The sequence below is a fragment of the Oryctolagus cuniculus genome, chromosome 10 (assembly GCF_051225735.1).
Source record: "Oryctolagus cuniculus isolate XC-2025 breed Fujian yellow rabbit chromosome 10, ASM5122573v1, whole genome shotgun sequence".
NCBI lineage: Eukaryota > Metazoa > Chordata > Mammalia > Lagomorpha > Leporidae > Oryctolagus > Oryctolagus cuniculus.
Window position 1 is genome coordinate 6,651,350 of NC_142876.1, and position 22,057 is coordinate 6,673,406.

Consider the following 22,057-nt stretch of genomic DNA (forward strand, 5'->3'; position numbering starts at 1 on the left):
TTGGGAATCATACAGATCAGGTTGGGATCTAACCCCAGTACTCACTACATTTTAATCTTATGGCGTTTACTAATCAATATCCCTTTGAAAAATGATGTAAAAATAAAAACACTTCAATTCCTCCCACTCTAGATATACAACAATGGTAGACAACATTATTATTCCCTATTCTTTAATTTCTTGTCATGTAACTTTGGAGTTACTCCCACAAGAATAGAAGTTGGGTACATGACTTTTCTCTGATTAATTTTTAATAACTTTTTTTAAAGATTTATTTAATTTATTTGAAAGGCAGAGTTCGAGAGAGACGTATCTTCTATCTGTTGGTTCACTCCTCCAAATAGCTACAATAACTGGGATTGGGCCACATTGAGTCAGGAGCCAGGAGCTTCTTATGGGTCTACCAAATGAGTGCAGGGGCACAAGGACTTCGGTCGTCTTCCACTGCTTTCTCAGGTGCATTAGTAGGGAGCTGAATCAGAAGTGGAGCAACTGGGGCTCGAACTAGTGCTCGTATGGGATGCTGGCATCACAGGTAGTGGCTTTACCTGCTATGCTACAGGATGGCCCCTGATTAATGCCATTAAAAGACATAAAATGAGGAAAATAGTAATTTGAAATACGTTTCAGTTATTTTGTTTTTCCTCTTGTATCTCTCTCTGCCACAGGAACATGACCAGGAGAGTCACTGGTCTAAATAAATGAGGAAATAGAGGAAGCAGACCTGACCACAAACAATGCTGTCAAGTAAGCACAGCCACACACCAATTGGGTCAACCAAGCTCCAGTCTACAGAGATCTAAGAGTAAACATGTTGATGCAAAGTATTAACATTTTGAACCTGCTGCCCTGAATTACTAAAATATCTCCCACGGAAATTTTGCTTACTGTCCCCATGTTTATCATGCTGGACATGTGTCCATAAAATATATAAGCCCCCAAATATTCAAATTTATTATTGAAAATATTATTGTGGATGATTTTCTTCATTTTACACATGAGTATATGAATATATACTTGTATAGTAAATTAACTTATTTTCCTTTATCATTTGTTCTTTTTGTAAATTTACTGTAAAAGGTTGACAGGACGTTCATTTCCATGAGTGGTCGTGTACCCTTTTTGCATTATTTCTACAAACTAGATCATTATTATTATTCCCTATTATTCTGGTAAATGAAATTGCTGCTCATTTTCATTTACTTCTACATTAAGCATGCGGTTTGCATTTTAGGTGAGAGGGCAACTTGGTGGTGTAGACGTAAAAGTGAATCCACAGAAAATGCACTTCTGAGAGGCCCTCTACAATCAAGAGAGTGAGTGAATTGCTCCTGGGTCGTTATGCTAACTTGTCACTTTACCTCTCAGTGTGTCAGCTTTTTCCTTTGCAAAACTGTGTAATAAGAGGACTTAAGTAATTCTCAAACTTCATCTAATAGGTGTATAGTCTTTTCTGCAGTTATCAGTTCCCAGTAATTCCTAATTGATTTCTGTCATTGGCATAAAAATATGGCAGAAAAACACACTACCTTATACACACTTGCTTATGAAAATATTGTGTGAATATTAATAAAATTTTATCAAAGGTAGAAAAATTTTGAGAGTGGTATTTGAATTTAGGAGTCTAGTAAAATAATCCCCTTCCTTCTATATTGAGTTCACAACAAATTGAAAGACTGGCACATGAATCAGATGGATGGAGGGAAGTCAGCTTTAATTGGCAACAGTGGAAAGCAGGATATTGTACGGTAAGGTCGTTTAGTTTTAATCCACCTAGCAGGAGAGCTGAGCAGTCCTTGGAAGCAGATAATAAACTGCTCTGGAGAGAGCAGGTGAAAAAGCACATCCCAGACAAATACTCCAATCATAACTCGGACATCAGTATTTGAGGATGAATGCAATAGCCTGTTTATCTTCTCTTTAATTTCACCAATCAACTAAATTATTGTTTTTAGTGGAAAGTAAAAAAATAAAAGGGAGGAGGCGAGGCTTAATTAAGGTCTACAGGAAGTGCCTTTATGGAAACTCCAGTCGTGGATAGGAGGTTCTCTGCTCACGGTGTCTTCCTGCACTTGTACATCCATCATTACCTCAACAAAGATGCCCTGAGTCCTTACTCTTAGTTGAGTAGTCTACATTTGTCTCAACAATGAACAGTGCACACCCTGTCCTCAGGAAATACACATTTGGAAGAAGAATAGGGACAAATCAACAAAACAGACTGATAAATGTTGTCCTGACGTTCAATTCAGAATGCTGGGGTGGGGAAATAAGTTGCATTTAAAGTATTTTCGGTGGAGAATCCTGTTCCTGTCAACAGGTGAGAGACATCTGGTCCCATCCTAATAAATCCAGGAATGTTGACATAGTTTGACTTTGAGCTGTGATGCAGAGGAGAGAAGTTCATAACTGCTCTTCCAAGATAGGACAGCATGCTGTCCTAAAACAATGGGGACCTCTTAAATCACTAAAATCATTATTAAATCTGTGCTGTTAAAAATGGGATCAGAGTACTAGTGTGTTAAAGTGGTACAGAAAGTACAAGACAGAAGGCAGTGAGATCATTCAGGAGAGAGCATGAGACATTCAAATAAAGCACCACAATGAACCCTTCTGTGGCCTTGGAAGGAACGGAGAGAAGTGGCGATATGTTGTTAATATGCATGTTCATTCTTCCCAGGTCTTGTTTTTGTGTTCTATTTTCTTTTGCTTTTGTTTTTGCTCAGTCGGCCATGTTCCTTTGCTGGATCACTGTTATGTAGGCTGGACTTGCCAATAAAGAAAATTTTGTCTTTGGTACAGGGATAGCCACAAGTCCCCACGTAGTTGAGATATTGAAATGAATCCTCTTAACTGCTATGTATGTGGTCATTTAATCATTTATCCCAGCAGAGGCCAATGAGTTTCTTTATAATTGACACAGAAATTTTGAAATAGAGGAGAAATGACAGATAACTAATGAACAAGTTAAATAAGAAATTTCACGTTACTAAATATTTATGCATATTGAATATTTTATGAACAGAAATAATCTAGGTGTATAAGCATAAGTCAATCCTAGAGTAATTGTGGTAAAATACTCTCTGGTTAGAGCATGCAAACAAGACAGCAAGTACAAAACAACTGATAATATCAAGGGCCCCACACAATACTCACGTTGGTAGATTTCACAGCAAAAAAGTTTAATGCACAAGTTTTTATTTCTCGGAAATATCCAAATGTAATATAAAATATAAAGGATAAAATGAGGAAAAGAAATGGAAGACTAGAGATGTAAGCATTAACTCAATATCCCTGAATAATCATTTTAATAGAATATTTAATAGCTAATCAGAAAAGAAGAAAAAAATTTCACAGGAAAATGAGTACACAACCAGAATGCAAGACCTCACAAAGAACAATTGTTCAGGGGGCCAACGTTGTGGCACAGCGAGTTAAGTCTCTGCCTGTAGACACTCATATTCAGGTACTAGTTCAAATCCGGGCTGCAGGTCTTGTCCAGGTCCTTGCTAAAATGTCAGGAAAAGCAGCAGAGAATGTCCCAAGTGCATAGCATACCCAGATAGAGTTCAAGGATCCTGGCTCTTGGCTTCCGCCTGGCCCAGACCTGACCAATGTGTGTATATATGGGAAGTATATCACCAGATGGAAGATCTCTTTCTTTCTCTGTCCTCTCTCTCACTCTCCCTTTCAAATAAATGAATAAAAAAAGAAATTTTCCAAACAAGGAGACTAGAGGAAATCAAATTTCATTACTGATCAAAAATTATAAATAAATATTAAAACTATTATGACATATTTTGGCTATGAAAAAGCCAAAAGTAAAAATTGAAAAAAAAGTTTAATAATAATCAGAAATGAGCTGATGAGTAATCCAGTGGGAATACAAATTTACATAAATATTTTGTCGTAATGGAGTATTGCTAACTCAAAAGTATTTCTCAAAAACTCATGTCTTTCAATAAATAAATTTGATTTTTCAAAAGGGAAAATAATGTAGACATAAACATTAAAACATGAGATAGAGAAATGTATATACTGTTGCCGTAAATTAGCTATCACCTTACAGTCCATATTAAGGTTAAATTTTGTTTCTTCCATAAAATGAGACTCATTTAGTTCATTAAAAATGATCTACTGAGAAGCTTTATGCATAATAGAAAGTAGAGATCCTCTTGGGAAGGTATGTTTTATGAAATATTTACTCGCTGGCATTATTCATTCTAATACACCCTCTTCAGGAAACGTGGCAGGGTGGAATAATAACATATAAATACACAGACCTCATCGATGGTTTCCCCATTATTAATGATGAAAGAAAAGCCTGGTAATTAAAGTAGCTAAAATATATCAGAAAAATATAGCATGTACAAAGGCAACCTTCTTCCTTATTTGTATTTTTCAATCTAAAATGTAGGCAGAGGAGATCAGGTTTGCATTCTTGTCCTTTGTTCTTTATATGCTTCTTGGTTTGTCTTTTGTTTCACATCAGGTGAATATTTGGTGAAGTTACTTCAGATTTCAAGGAAAGGAGGCACAGTCGAGGACTCTAATTGATGAGGCAATGTTGTGAGGATACCTAGGGAATAATTTAGGAACCGAACCCTGGCTCAGTAACTGTAGAGCCAGGTCTCATTAAGGCAAATGCTTACATGGATACAACAGTAGCTAACATTGCCTGCTGACCCCAGTGGGACGACAGTAAGTGTTCTTCTGAAGCCCACATACATTGCTTTTTTAGTGTGGACATTTGCATAATCACACGATCTGTCTGACACAATGACTGTGTTGCTTAATCTCTCCATCTCATACATGCTTAAGAGCATTTCTGATTTTTCCTACCATACTACACATGTGTTTTCTTTCTTTGCGCTAACTGTGGAGTGACCCTGGCAGAATGGCAGTCATCCTCCTGAATGTAAAATGTGGTTAAGTCCAGTGTAGACACAAAGCATGATGACTTACACATGAGGAACCCCAGGCGGTGATTTGCAGGGAGAGGGTTTGATTGGCTGATTGGCCTGAGTGTGTAGAGAACAGCAGAATGCTCATCTCAGTGGGCAGTGATGCTATTGAGGAGGACAAGGATTACCAAGGACCAGACACACTGGTCAACTAGTGATTAAAACTCTTAATCAGTTTCCTATTTTGAAAGCTATATTATCATGACTAATTGTTTTGTGTTTACTTATACTTGAAATATATTTCTATTCAAAAGATATACTCTGTAAAAATCTGTGAAATCACTTTTTCAGTTACTATTTATTGGAAAGATAGAAGGACAGGAAGAGAGAGACAGAGACAGAGGGATAAGAAACTTTTCATCATTCAGTTCTACTCCCCAAAATGCCCTCAACAGCCAGAGCTGGGCCAGCCTGAAGCCAAGAGCATACATTCCATCTATGAGTCTTCCACACGTGTGGAAGGATCCCAAGTACTCAGGTCACTATTTGCTGACTCCTAAGAATATTACCAGAAAGCTGCTGTTAGAAGCAGAGGCAGGACTCGACCCCAAGTCCTTCAAGTTGGGATGTGGGCATCCCAAGTGGCATCTTGATCTGCTGCATCAAAATGCCCACTCCCCAGAGTTCTATTTTCAAAGTAAAAGTTCAAGATCAACATGGAATGGAAAAAATGAGGAGTGAATACCCAAATTTTGGAACAGACCATAGGTTGAATAACAGGTGAAAAAAAATACTTGCTTCTTGGGGAAATCCTGTGAAAGTGTCATATTCAGTGTGGTAAGAGGTTCAGAGCAAAATGTATGTGGGAACTGAGACCCACTGAATACATCTTTATTCTCATTTCACATCAGGGAAGACTCTCAAGCAATCCTTGGGTGCAGGATAAATAAAATCACTTGCATCATTGTTTTGAAATTCTAAACATGAAATATATCATTCACAAACTCTAGCCAGAATCAATGGAAGCACAAATGAATAAACAAATCCACCCTCCCTCTGTGGTGTATGGATACTTTCAATGTCTGCTTAAGTATATGGCTGCTCAGGTGTTCAGGTGCCCCTCTGACTCCCATATCCTTGGATCCACACCCCCGGTAATTACCTCTCCTCTTAAATACATTGTTGAGATAAACAAAGACTGACCAAGTGAGAAAAGCCGCAGTCATTCATTCTGAGCTCGTTTTAGCAAAGGAGTCAGGCATCGCTATCTATATTTTGGCAGAGAATCAAAGCAGTCAGAAGACTGGAATTACTTCAAGTGGAAATAGAGAGACGGCTTTGAGCCTGACTTCAGGACGTTGGTCTGGAAAAGTAGCCAGGCTAATTAGAAGTGGGGCATCCTCACCACAGGAGATGAACAGGTCCTGCGGAATCAGCCTACCCTCTTCATATCCACAAACTCTGGGGCCTCTGCCGCCTCCAGGAATGTGTCTGGGCAAGTGAGCATGGGGCCTGCCTTTATCCATCACCACCCTCCCAAAAGTCGAGCCATAGGCAGTAACTCTGCAACTTCTCCTCGAGTGGTGGTCACTCAACCCAACACAAAATACACTTTCAAAATCACAGTTTCTCCCAATAAACCCCCTGCGGTTTCACCAGGAGTGGTGTCCCCTACCTTTGAACTTACCAATCTTCTCAACCATCCTGATCATTATGTAGAAACAGAGAATATTCAGCACCTCATGGAGCCTACGTTAGCACATGTGGATAGAATCAGTGAAGCACGGAAGTTGAGTATGGGATCTGATGATGCTGCCTACACACAAGGTAATACTAGTACTGAAGTGGGGATATTGTTGCATGCTGGGCTTTTGGGGATACATTGGATTTCACAGCAGAAATGGGTGTCAGTGTTATTATTTCATCTTTTAAAATGTTGCCCCAAATAATATTATCTTAGTATTTGAGCTATCATTGTAACTTGAAGTTTTAATACAGCTACCAACTTTTCAAAAAAAAAAAAAAAAAAAGAAATGGGGCATCCTATTGGACAGGGTAGAAATGCTTATTCTGCTTTCCTAGGCACTAAGTTGGAAAGTTGTCAGTCACTGAACAATCCCTGGCCATTTGGGGCCAATTATTGCAGAAACTATTATTTAGATTCCTGGACTGTCACAAGAGATAGCAACTGGCTTTCCTTCTATCTAAATTACAGCAGGGTGACATCTTGTTTCATTTTTTTGTTAATTAACATATGAAAATTGGATATACTTACAGTTTAAACATGATTTGGTGTCTTGGTGAACTTTTCCTTGGTGGCTGTTTCCTCACCAACAAAAGTAAGGCAAAGCTGATGGAAGGACACTTGGGCTGGGGTAGCCTAAGAATGTGACTGCCACCCTGTTAGCGAACAGGAAGAGACCCACACAGCAAGGAACTGTGGGAGTCTTTGTCTATAATACATGGGAAAGCATCACCCTCAGGCCACCTGCAGGTCATGAATGAATCCTGCTCACCTCCCCATGCACAGTCTTGGAGCGGCTCTGTCCTTCCTTGAGCCTTCGTGGGAGACGCAGCCCTGCAGGGAAACTTGACCACAGCTTTCTGAGAGACTGGGATGAACACAACAGAACCTCCCTGTGCCTGTGTTCCAGTGTGTTGTTTTAAGCTGTCCCTTTAAGGTAAATTGTTACACAGCAACAGATACATAATATAAGCATTACTCTTCTAGAATTTGAAATTTTCAGGCCTCCACTGAAAACTTTCCCTACCATTAAAGCATTATGGTGTGTGTGTGTGTGTGTGTGTGAGAGAGAGAGAGAGAGAGAGAGAGCGAGCGAGCTACTGGCTAGGTTAATAATGGGCTTTGGATACTGAGCTTGTTAATAAGAAATATTAACTATATTAATTAATTATTAATTATATAATTAAGTATATAATTAATATATTAATTATATAATAATTAATATTAACTTCTCTTCCTGTGCTCATGGACTGACGTTCTGGCTGAAGTTAGGTCAGTCTATGAAGAGAAAAACGTGTGGGTCCCAAGAGCTTGATAAGCCCTCACAAGGTTACAGGGGAAGACAAATGGAGAAAGTATTAAATATGATGCACTTCATACTTAAAATGTGGCAAAATCACAGAATTTTCCTGAGTTTTTCTAGATATTTCTATATTTTTTATTTCAAGCAGAAATAAAGTCTTAAAGGAGACCGTAGGACAAGAACCCGACAAATGCAAAACCAGTTCCAATCTGAGGAGTTTAAGGACATGATGCAGTTTCCCTTTGGTTAGGGTGAGTTTGGGAGCTAAAGCCAGCATCCAACAAAGGCTGTTCACAGATTTTTCACAGATGGAGAAGTTTGAAGGGATACTTTTGAGTTGATAATTCTATCTGACAGTGGAATTGAGTGTTTGTGTTCACGTTGGTGTAAATTAAGATTTAATCCTGGTAGGAGAACTTCTAAAAACACGAGTAATCAGGAAGCAGCATCCCAGGGGAAGGATGGATTAATGAAGATGCATGAAGCTCAGGCGATGAGAAATGGACAAGGTGAGCCCATGCCTGGTGCGGCTCCCTGCCTGGGGGAAGTGCCAGGCTGCTTGCCCTGTGCTGAGAGCCCTGCACTTTTCCTGTTCTCTGGGGTGGAGTGAAGAGTGCTGGCTGGAGGGCAAAAGGAGGTTGCAGGGTAGAGGAGGGAGCAGCCTGCAGACCTGCAGTTTTCTGCAGGGTTTCCAGCTGAGCCCTGATCAGTACATCTGTGGGTGAAACTCCGAGGTGGACAAAGCATCAACAGAGTGATACAGAGAGAAGTCCCCCAAATGCACACCAGGCCTGGCAGAGCCCGTGTCCCAACATACAACTGAAATTCTTGTCTTTCAGAAGTTCCATGATTCAAGGGTATTGTTTCAATTCTGTGCTAATCTGTGTCCAACCACAGACAGAACTAATTAAAAAAATCAAAATTGGAAATTTAATACAATGAATTATTCATCTCTGCCATACAGGGACTATGTGGAATACTCTATAGGATTCCATAAAAGTTTTTGAAATCTACTTTTTCTATGTAGGTTGAAGGAGAGGACACAAAAAGGAGACAATCTGGGAAGGAGTTTACTCTCAAAGAAAGAGTTTAGATCTTTTTTGTAGAAATGGTAGCTGTGGCAGACAAGGCTGCTGGTTTGGGAAGGCCATGGTGGTCAGGCAGCCACCAGTACTGCATAGCAAGAGCAGGGCGTAGAGACCTGCCACAAGCAGCTGCAACAAGAGATTCCCTAGGAGCAATCGGCGCTCTAGGATGTAAGCAAGCTACAACCAGCAGCCAGATTCTCAAGTCTATCGGGGAGAAGACAAGACTGCCTGTGATTTACAGAAAGTGATGCTTCAGGCATTAGAGAGGAGACAACTGCAAACCATAACCATGGGCGGCATAGAGGTTCAGACGCTACCAGGGTATCCATCTTCATATCTCCTGGGGCTCAGCCTGTCAATCCAATATGGACTGCTTGATTCCAAGCTGGAGTTTAGCTCGCTGAGCCATGATAACCTCCCAATTTAAATATTCTATAAAGAGTTAGTATTAGTTCATTTTGTTAAAAAAAGGTTTTGAAATTCACTTTTTTTGGTCATAATGCATGTTTTCCATGAACATTTTGAATATTGCTCATATATGGTTCAAATATAAATTCTCTTCAAATTATAGCATTTCTGTAATCCCAATCAAAATCCCATAAACTTTTCTTGAAAAAAGTGATTTTAAAACTAATGGGCAGGGCCAGCATTGTGGCATAGCTGGTAAAGCTGGGACCTGCAATGCTGGCATCCCATGGACACCAGTTCAAGTCCCGGCTGCCCACTTCTGAGCCAGTTCCCTGCTCATGGCTTGGGAAAAGTAGTGGAAGCTGGCACAAGTGTTTGGGCCCCTGCTACCCACAAGGAAGATATGGATGAAACTCCTGGTTCCTGACTTCAGCTTGAGCCAGTCCTGGCATTTGTGGCCATCTGTGGAGTGAACCAGCAGATGGAAGATTTATCTCTCTCTGTTTATTCCTCTCTCTCTCTTTGTAACTATGACTTCAAATAAATAAATAAATCTTAAAGAAAAATAATGGGGATGTAAAGGTTCCTGGAGTCAAAATTGTTTTGAAAATGAAGAACAAATCTTGAAAAATTACAAAACTTGATTCAAGGCTTATTATCCAGTTACATTTCAAGAGAGCATAGTAGTGTTATCATTATTTTCAAATGTATTAGCGGAACAGAATGGGAAGTTCAGAATTGGACTCATATTTGCACATTCAATTGATTTTTAAGAATGATGCAAAGGTAATTCAGTTGAGAATAAGTAATCTTTGCAACAAATGTTGCAGAGACAACTACATAGTGGCATGCAAGAAAATAAAATTAAATCTACGCCTCACATTATATATAAAATAAACTCAAACCAGACCACAGACCTCAATGTACATTTGCAAAATTCCAGTCAAATAAGAGGAATAAAATCTATGATATAATATGATGACTACTGTTAATAATATATTGCATTTGTGAAAAGTGCTGAATGGATGTAAAGTTTTCTCACCACAAAACATCTATGTTAGGCAATGCATGTATTAATCAGATAGTTTATTCTGATTATATATATATATATATACTTCTCAATATCATATTATATGTTCAAAGCATATAATTTTATCTACAAATTTTAAAAATAATGAGACAAATAACATCATAAAGCAATTTCTATGTCCTTGGATTATGTAAATGTTTCATAGAAATGGAAACAAAAGCACATGATCTGTTAAAATAAGTGAACATTTACAGAAAATTGAGAATTTCTGCTCTACTAAAGATGCTGTTAATAGAATGAATAAGAATTAAAATATCTATATTGAGATATAATTTACACACCATGAAATCCACCAATTTAAAGTGTGCAGTTCATATTCCATATTAGTTTCATAAATTAGTTCAACCATGATCACAATCTAAGACACTGTTAGATAATTACAAAAGACCTACATTCATACTATATGGAAAACTCTCAAATTCAATAATGAACAAACAATGAAATGATATAAAGTAGGCAGAAGTGACAAAAAGTGCATGAGGTTTGCTCAGATGTCTTAAGTAGTTAATAAAAGCCAGGATCAAGTAGTAAAAACAAAAACAAAAACAAAACAAAACAAAAAAAAAACAACAAAAAAACTGGCCTTCACAGCAATTAAAACCTTCTTTTCTTGGGACATTTTGAAACATGAAAAGGTCATCCATGGACAGGAAGAAAGCTATTTGTATACCTGTCAAGTACATGCATCCACCCTGCCAACATAATTCTCACAAATCCATAACATGAAGGCAAAAAGCCCAGTTAAGGACAGTAAAATACTTAAATAGATACCTCAGACAAAAAGATATGTGGGTGGTAAATAAACCCATTACATGAATCATTATCATTCTCCATTAAGAATCCATAAATTAGAGCCACTTGGAAAATAGGTAGTTAGTTAATAATTAAATATATGGATACATATGCTCCAGTCAATCCACTCCTAGGTGTTTATCCAAAGGAAATTACTGTGAAAAAATACGTATTTGAATGTTCAAAGCAGTTTTATTTGCAATAGTCACAAACCTGAGAATCCAGTTCTCACTAGTAGATGAATAGATATATGAATTTTAGTGTATGAGTAAATTGAATGCTGCTCAACAGTACAATTAACAAATTGTATATTGTAACAATGTACAGCAATGAGGATGTTTCTCAAAGTTATTACCCTATGTGAAGAAGCCACATAAAAATCTACTTAGGGTTCCATTATGCAAAGTGCTACACAGTGCAAATAACCCATGGTCAAAGGAGGCAAGGTGGTTCCCTAGCGATGACTGTGATGAGCAGGAGACAGCAAATGACTGCAAGGTGGTCAGTGACACTTTTGTAGGTGGTTGACACACTCATTATCTTGGTTTGGGTGACTGATTCATGGGTGCAACAAGCTGTGCAATGTAGTATGTTTTAACTGAGTATATGTAAAGCACTTTATATAAAGACCAGAAGAAAGTTAATACTGCCATTTATAATTTTCAAAAGATATTGACTTCCACAAAAATAGAGAAGGACTTCACAAAGTACAGACAAACTTTCCCATATGTATGAAGCTCAACATCAGGCACGGCTAGCATGCTGTGACATAAACCTCAGTGCTCCCCAGTCATGGAGACCTGGAGGTGCTGTGGCCAAAAGGGGAATGAGAATATTTTTTTAGCAATGCTGGGTAATTTTTTTTTTTTGTCATTTGAGTATTGGTGACATGCTGTACAAATAAGTGAAAAGTATTGAATTTTATAAGGTTTGTACTTTTTAAAGTATCCAACATGACTCAGTGAAAAAGATGAAAATCATGATTTTGATTTCTTTGTTCCTTGTCAAAAATTAAACTTCATTGATCAAAGAAATAATTACTATAATAAGCATAAATGTGAATATGGTGGTTATAGCAGATCTTTACAAAAATTAAATGTTTTATGTGTTTCACCAATTTTGAAGATATATTTACATACAAAACAGAGAAGATAATACTAAGTGGACATGGCTAAAGTGAAATTAGGAGAGTTTTTTTTTTCTTATTAGATTTCTTATAAGTCCTTGAAAACCCTTTGAAATTTGTAATTTATTCTGGAAAAGTTAAGTATATTTTATAATTCAGATTATCAGAATATGCTTTGGAATATTTAATTGATTTGCAAATGCTGTGAGATAGTGGGTAAAGCTGATGTGGACATAGCATTGTAGTGAAATAAAGAACACACTGAAAAAGTATCAGTAGTTAAACTGGATGTATTAAGCAAGCTGCACAGGCAGAGAACCAAAACTTTTCTTTATTCCAGCAAGGCTTTGTTCAGCACCATACTTTGTACATTTCCCCCTTTTTATGTGAGGTCACAGAGTTCACATTCATTGTTACTTTTATTTTTTAACATTTGACTTCTATTTTTCGCCTGCTCCTTTTCTTCCTCCTTTTGCTGCATTTGGCCAGAATTCCTATTGAAAACTGTGAATAGTGCTGTAGGGGAACAGCCCAAAAAATGGCTGAGAGCTCATCACTTGTCAGATAAATCCCAAGTGCCTCTGCTATAGAACCAACACAGGGATTGATTTCTTTACTCCTAGAAGTCTGCGGCATTGAACCATTTAAGCTCCTAAATGAAAAGTCTGCCTTTAAGAAGCACTGGTGTTACAGGTGCATTTTAGTAGTATCTGTGACTGAGTATGATTCTGAAATTTTAAATATCACTCAGCAAATAGCAACCCAAATGGAAATACTAAACAATCAGCTTATGTAAAACACACATACTGTGGGTATATTGATGGCTCAATACTATAATCAGTTGAACTTTTTCTTCTCCCTTTTTCTGTTTACTTTATGATACTGAATTTACTAATGCATACAGAAAGAAAAAAGAGCCAGCCTTATTTTCTATTCTATATGACAAGTGAATTTGAAATTAGTTTATTCTTACCATAGTTTAATAGTGCAAATCTGATAGGCTTTCCTCATTTATTTTAATTTTACTCTTTGGGTATAAAGTTTTTGCAATTCATTGATAACCACCCAACATGTTATATTTTAAAACAAAGCTGAAAGAAATTAATCTAAACATTATTAAGTTGATAGACAAAAGCACACAAAGCAAATTATTCAAAGAAATGTTTAGCAGTGGACACTACGGTATAGTAGGCTGAGCCTCCACCTGTGGTGCCGGCATCCATATGGGCACCGGTACCTGTCCCAGCTTCTCTTCTTCCAATCCAGCTCTCCGTTATGGCCTGGGAAAGCAGTGGAAGATGGACCAAGTGCATGGGTCCCTGCACATGTGTGGGAGACCTGGAAGAAGTCCCTGGATCCTGGCTTTAGATCAGCTCAGCTATGGCCATTGCAAACATTTGGGGAGTAAACCAGTGGATGAAAGACCTTTCTCTCTGTCTCCCCCCTCTCTGTCTGTAACTCTGCATCTCAAGTAAATAAATAAGATCTTTGTTTAAAGTAATTTTTTAGCCAAACATTCAGCAAAATTCCTGTACAATTCTAAATAGAAAAAGAATCATAAAGCGATCTTAAACTTTATTATGGTACACACAAAAAAAATCACATAAATATTCATAAAGGTTGGGAAATTTTCTCATGTTACCATCTGCAGGCGTACACCTTCCGGATAGGTTAACGCCGGCGAGACCTCGGAGACACCAGACGCGTTTATCGGCTTTTCAGCTTTCACTTTATTTTTCAGCAGACTCGCGTTACATGTCGCGAACGCCCGCCCTGTTACCGGCATTCATTCACAACTCATTCATTCACAACTCCTTCATTCACCACTCCTGCTTACTACTCGCATTCATTCATAGCTCCCGCCTGTTACCGGCGTTCATTCATAACTCCCGCCTGTTTCTGGCGTTCATTCACAACTCCGCCTGTTACCGGCGTTCATTCATTACTCCGTCTTTTTCCAGCATTCATTCACTCCTCCGTCTTTTACCAGCATTCATTCACTCACTCCCGCCCACCGTCCACCTATTTATATATATCATTCACGGAAAACATGTTACCAACTAAGTGTGGGAAACATGCAATAACAGGATGCTTAAAGTCAAAACAGGATCTTGCAATTAGCAACGGGCAGGGTGGAAAAAGCCCAGCACTAAACTTCTTGTCGGGAGCGGCACAGCTGGCCAGGCTGTCCCGTTCCCCGACAACCATCAGTATCAAAACTTTCTTTTTACCTTTTTGTATTGTGTGTTTTTGATAGAACCTTTAATGAGATATACTCTCTCAACATTAAAGCGCACAATACCTCATTGTCACAAGAGACGCTATGTTATACAGCAGATCTCTGGAATATATTAATCTAGTATAACCATAACTTTATGTCCATTGATCTACAAGTACCCACATTCCCCTCGCCTTACCACATGACAATCATCATTCTATTTTCTTCTGCACATTTCAATATTTTAGGAGGTCTCATCCAACAGGTTAGATGCAGTATTTATGCTTCAATAACTGACTACTTAAGTATATAACTTCTGGTTATATATATATATATATATATATATGTATATATATATACTTCTGTTTCATTATTTTATCACAAATGACAGGATTTTTTTTAAGACTAAGCCATATTTCATTATTTGTATGTACAACTTTTTCTTTATCCAGGCATCAGCTGATGGATATTTGGTTTTTTTCTTGGATATGATAAACAAAGCTGCAATTAATGTGAGAGTGCATTTAACCCTTTGAGATGGTGATTTCGATTCTTTTGTATAAAGAACTGGTATTACTGGATCATATGATAAGTCTGTTTTAAAAATTTGAGCAACATGTATAATGTTATCTATGGAAGCTACATACTGTTATATTCCTTCTAAAAATATGAAAAGTTCCAATTCCTGCACATCTAAATATTTGTGTTATACATTTTATATATATGTATCTTACATATATATAATGTTTTAAATAGCTGCATACTTGGTTAGGGAAAGATGTATATACAGAATATTTCCAACTAAACAATTCCAAGCAAATAAGAACATTGGAGACACCATTTACCCAATACCTAGTGAAGTGTATATCTATATGATGACCATCACAATGTTTAAGAAGAATGAGGTGTAATTGTCACTGGGAATTTTATAATGGAGACATCAGAGTGACATGAACTAAATGTATGAATTGTCTCAGTGTCAATAAAATTGTAATACTTTGACATTATTTCACACCTTAATGATGTAATGGAGAATGCTTAACACCAATTACAACACCACTTGGACTAAAGAGATAAAAGAATTTAAAAATACAGATGTGCTGGTGTTGTGGTGCTGTGGGTAAAGCCACAGCTTGTAGTGCTGGCATCGCATATGGGCACCGGTTCAAGTCCCAGCTGCTTCACTTCTGATCCAGCTCTCTGCTATGTCCTGGGAAAGCAGTAGAAGATGGCCCAAGTCCTTGGGTCCCTACACTCACATGGGAGATCTGAAAGAAGCTCCTAGCTCCTGGCTTTGGATCGGCCCAGCTCTGACCATTGCAACTATTTGGGGAGTGAACCAACAGATGAAAGACCTCTCTCTCTCTCTCTCTTTCTCTCTCTCTCTCTCTCTGTAACTCTGCCTTTCAAATAAATAAATACATCTTTAAGCAGAAAAGTAAAAAAGAATTCCAAAGACAGCAATCAAGCAAATAAAAATTTAAGATAATGCAATGAGAAAAGTCCTGATTTCTCTAATAAATCAAGTGTGTGTGTGTGTGTGTGTGTGTGCTGCAGAATAAAATGATTTACAATAAAAGGGGCTTAAGAAATATAACAGGGCTGGTACTAAGGTGCCTTGTGTTACACTCTTGCTGGTGTCGCCAGTGTCCCTTATCTGAAAGTAGTAGTCCCAGCTACTCCACTTCACTTCAAGTTTGCTAATGAACCACGGAAGGCAGCCAATGATGGTCCAAGGACTCGGGTCGCTGTCACTCAGGTTGCAGAGCAGGATGGAGTTTCTAGAAGGCTACTGACTTAGGACTAACATCCCTGGCTGTTATGGCTATTTATGGAGTTAATCTACAAGTAAATGATTCTCTCTCTCTCTCTCTCCTTTTCAAATAATATGACAATATATTTTCAAAAAAGATCATCAGATAGCAAGCACTTTTTCATTAAGTTACTTTTCTGTTGCAAAAAGTGAAGCAACATTGGTGAGGATTCTGACACTGTTTCTTGGAAATATTTTCTGAAGAAGCATCTTTGTGAAAAGAAAAAAAAATAGTTGGCACAAGACGAGACTATGACCTTTTTGAAAGGTAAAGATATACATCAAGCCTTCCCTCAACGTGGGTTAAGGTGAAAGAAACCAAGGGGCAGGTATTTTGGTGCAAGTCTTCTCTTTGGGAGGCAATTCACATCCAAGAAACAGAAATAACTGTAGAAAGGAGACAAGGAGGAAAATGTGGCAAAGTATGTGTTAATGAGCTAGAATTCATGGTGGGCAATTGGGGTTCAATTCCATTGGAAAGTCACGGACTGTGCAGATTTTGTCTCAAAATTCTCCACTGGATAAAGGAGGCCTGAGTATTCATCTTTCCCTCTCTCCTTTGGCTGAGGCATCCTTACAGGTTCATTAATAGTCCTGACATCCATGCTACAAATGTACAGCTAAGCAACCTCCTGCCCTGTCAACAAACTCACAACAGACACAAACCATAGTGTTCCTGAGAGGTGTAGGACCAGCAGTGCAGGGATCTGTTAAGCATGGTTGTGCTAAAATCAGTTGGGTGATGGGAAGACGGTATTCGCATCCACGAACTCCCATTTCTTCCACCCTGACTGTTCACATTGATTTGCACTTCATAGTAAGTCTGTTCTTGCCTAGGTCTTCAAGTCTGTGCTAGTCTCAACAACTGAAAAAAAAAGAAGGAACAAGGAAATGAAAGAGAGAAGAGTTGGGACACATTAGAGCCCTGGTTGTTGTAACTGGTGCAGAGATTATCACTGACAACTGTAACTGTCTCCTTCACAAATCATGGATGATCTTCTGGTGTTGAGTGAGCCTGCCTGCTGAGTTGATCCACATGGTTCTCCAGGACAGGGTTGAAGTTTGTGTATCTGTTGGTCAGCAGATATTGTGATTATCACCAGCCAAGGTGAGAATTGCTGAGACATGCTACAGTGTATACAACTGCCAAAATTGCACATTAAATGAAATAATGCATACATGAGTGGTTACATATTCTATGTTTTCACTTGAGGGAAATATCCACAATAGGAACATCCCTAAAGTATAAAGCATAAAGGTGGTTTCCAGAGATTAAGAAGAGAGAAACATGGGAGTGGACTTCAAGGAAATAGGATTTTCTTGAGGGATGATTACCATATTGTGGACGTTGACAGATGTGTTTGTCACACAATGTAGCAAGTGCACACCATGCTACCAAAATGTACACTTTGCAATGAAAAGTGTTAGAGTCACTGTAAAATTCTTTACGCTGCCCAACTCCTTACGCAGCCACAGTGGAAACCAGTGGCGCAAAGGGACTATTCAATGGGATTAAATTTAGAAGTCAGCCATCTTTTACAATTTTCCTGACAATACGGGGGTCACTATTATGTCTGCTTTTGTAAATTTTGGCTCATCTGACAGTGGAAACAATGTAAGTGGTGAACAGGTTAGCTGTGCCTCCAAGTAGCTTGTGGAGACTTGTGACTTCCGGTGCCTGCTGGTTAGGCAACACTCTGGAGCATGCAGAGTTGCTGGCCTACTTTGAAATATGGCACTGCAGGCCTAGTGTAGACTCACTGTGGGTCAAAGTGATGCTGAATTCCCTTGCTTACAGTAAACTTTAGGTTTTACATTTGTACTTAGGATATCTATCACTTTGTATACATATGAAACAGCTTCTTAGTTTCCTATCTTCAGTGAGAATAAAGAAGAAAAAGAAGAGAGGATAACTGTAGTAGTAAAGAGAAGGAAATTTAAATCTATGTATTTTCAAATGAAGGTGAATAAAGAGAATGCAAATGAGTCAGCACCAGCTCAAACCTTTATTTGGATTCAGCGGATGAACTGCTTTAGGAGATGAAGTGCTCTAGTGAAATAATTATTTATGTGCTTGGTATCGTCCACCACAGATGAATTTTACTACACTGAACTAAAACAGAAACAGTAAGTTTGTCATATGTAAAATATAAAAGAATATTAATTATTTCCTTACAAACATGTTATATGTTGGACAAATAATAAGCTGATACATAATAGTATTGTTTGCTACTTTCCTCTTTATGTTTACCACCAACTTTGTTAGAGTAATTGCATATACTCTCTACTGTATGTTCTAATATTTTCTTAAAATGTTTTACAAATAATTATTTAACATATCTGGGTAGATTTGTACATCAGATATGACATAATTATCTAAGTTCCTTAATATTTTTCAAACAGACAATCCCATAAAGGTGGCATGTACCATTGCCATCTCACTAGTCCAAGTGATCAATTTCAGTTCACAATTGATCATACTGATAGATCTAAGAGTCAAAGGGATCACATAAACAAGATTAGTGTCTGCAAATACTAACTGACAGAATTAAGAAGGAGAGAACAATCCAACCTGGGAAGCGGGATACACAGCAGATTCGTAGAATGGCAGATGCCCTAAACAGCACTCTAGCCTCAGAATTAGCCCTTAAGGCAGTTGGATCTGGCTGAAGAGCCCATGAGAGTATTTTAGGCATGGAGAGCCAAGACACTCTGGCAAAAACAAACAAACAAACAAACAAAAAACAACTAAATGAAAGATCTCTGTGAGTAAGATCCCAGTGGAAAGAACAGGCCATCAAAGAAGGAGGTACCTTCCTCTGAAGGGAGGCGAGACTTTCCACTATGACTATGACCTCGTTTAAATAAGATCGGAGTCAGCGAACTCAAAATGCTTCCATAGCCTTGTTAACTCATGACAAAAGCCTAGGGTGATTACTGATGCCATAAACAAGAGTGTCAGTTTGTTAAGTCAGCAATGGGAGTCACTGTGCACTTACTCCTCATGTTGGATCTCTGTGCTTAATGTGTTGTTCAATATGAATTAATGCTATAACTCGTACCCAAACAGTATTTTACACTCTATGTTCTTTGTGGGTGCAAACTGTTGAAATCATTACTTAATACATACTAAATTGATCTTCTGTATAGAAAGATAATTGAAAATGAATCTTGATGCGAATGGAATGGGAGAGGGAGCCAGAGATGGGAGGGTTGCAGGTGGGAGGGAAGTTATGGGGGGGGGAAGCCATTATAATCCATAAACTATACTTCAGAAATTTATATTTATTAAATAAAAGTTTAAAAACAGTATTTTAAGCCATCCAATTATCATATCTATCCATGACAACTGATGTATCAAGGTTTCTCATTACAGTTACAATCCATTGGATTAAATTAAACTTTAATAATTTTAATTTATGTGTGGTGTTCACATCTGTGCCTGAAAATTCAGCTATAATTATACAAAGTGAAACTGGCATAGCATCTATTAAAATAGTATACAAACATTAAGCCAATATGAAGTAAAGTGATCTAGATTCATCAATTAGAGAGAAAGAGATAGATAACATTTATTTTTAAATTGTGGCAAGGTATATTGAAGATATATCTTCACTTAACCATTAAAAATATGCAGGTCATTGACAGTAGGTGGATTGACAGTAAGTGTACAGTCACTGCTGTGTAATCATCATGATCAACCATACTGAGAACGTTTTATTGTGTATAACTGAAACTCTGTGCCATTACACAAATCTCCCTTCTCCTCTAACTCTTCCCTGACACCCTGTATTCTACTTCAGCCTTTTGTGAATTGGACTGCTCCAGGTCCTCAGGGATCACACATTTGACCTGCTGTGTGTGACTGCCTTATCGTACACAGAATGACACCCAAAATTTTCATCCATGCTTTAGCCAGAATCCCCTTACATTTAAGACTGAATAAAATTCACATATGCTGACAATAATCATGTACACATTGTACACACACACACACACACACACGCACACACACTTATCCATTTCTGTCCATGGACTCTTGGTTTGCTTCCATCCTTTGGCTTTATGAATATCACCTCCGTGATCTTGAAGGTAAAGAATATCTGTTCAACTCCTACTTTAATTATCTTGGAAAACTGTATGCTATAACCTGTTTTTGTTCACCTATGATAAAATTTAATACTCCTTGAAATGCATAACTAGGCACCAGAAATTATGCAAGCATACTTCAAAAGTTTGTAGGAAAAAATGGAATTAAAAGAAAAGCTCATTTTTGTCAAAATTTTTTTGAAATGTTGTTTTCTCCTAATACACATTTTCATGAACTTTTAAAAAAACCTTTGTATATTGAGTGTATGTACAATATTCCATTCTCTGGTTATTTGTCAATTCTTACAAAATAATCAAGTATTTTTATGAATCCTCTTTTAAAGGAATTTGCTTGAGATCATTCCAAGAACATTCTATCAATATGGGTTCCTCCTGTGTCATGCAATAACAATCACAATTTTAATATTTTAAATATAGCTTTAAATTGCAACTGAGGTATTTTCATAAGCATATTATACTACTAGCACATTTTGTAAAAATTAATCTCACAATCATTAATTCCTTTGGATTCTAATTTGCATGCGATCAAAATTTCTTAATCTGTATTTTCAGATAATTTTGCTATCAATTTTACTCTATTTTCAGTTAAAATTTCTCCCCCAATATAAATTATTTTACTTCTGCTTCTTAATTTTAGTTGAAATGAACTTTAAATGTAAAATCTTACTGATATTACTGATATTGCATTCCACTTATTTATAGTTACTTCCCAAGACTTGTCAATTGTTATTTTACTAAACTGATGTCATTAGAAAATATTAACTACCTGTCATTTCTTCCCAGATCTAATATCTTGAAAATAATTTTGCAAATTTCAAATTTCAAAAATTTGATTGCTAACTCTAAAAAACGTAAAACTGTAACTATTCTTCAAAGATGTTCTTCTATATACTGCATTTCTTTAACATTCCATTTTTAGTTTTATTATAATTAAAGAAATGAGAAACTTAGCCTTTTCTTAATATGTCTTAGTGTTTCAACTTGGAGATTAGCAGGGAAAAGTTATTAAGTAGTGGGTTTCAAATTACATCTAGTATATTCTAAGATACTTAGAATTTGCTACTTAAATAGGCTGGCCTGTGGCAAATGAAATTGATGTTGACAAATGTAGAGCAACACAAATTATCTTCAGATACAATAGGTAACAGATAAAAATGTATAGGTAATTCAAGTGATGCATGGTAACCTTGTAAAAGACCTTAAATTGCTCCCAAGCTTTCAGGAATCTTTTCAACATATCCTGTGTAGTTTCTTGAAAAATCAGAAATTAAAAATGCAGAAACCCAAATATTTCTAGTTATGTACTCAGTGACAACTATTTGGATAAAGTCGTTCCCAATTGAAAAAAGCTACGTAACATTTCTGGCCACCTCATAATTCTGCAGACTCAAGTAGCATTGTCACTGTAACACTGTTTAAAGTAGAGATTTCCCTTTCTGAAAATGTGGAGTACAATTGTAG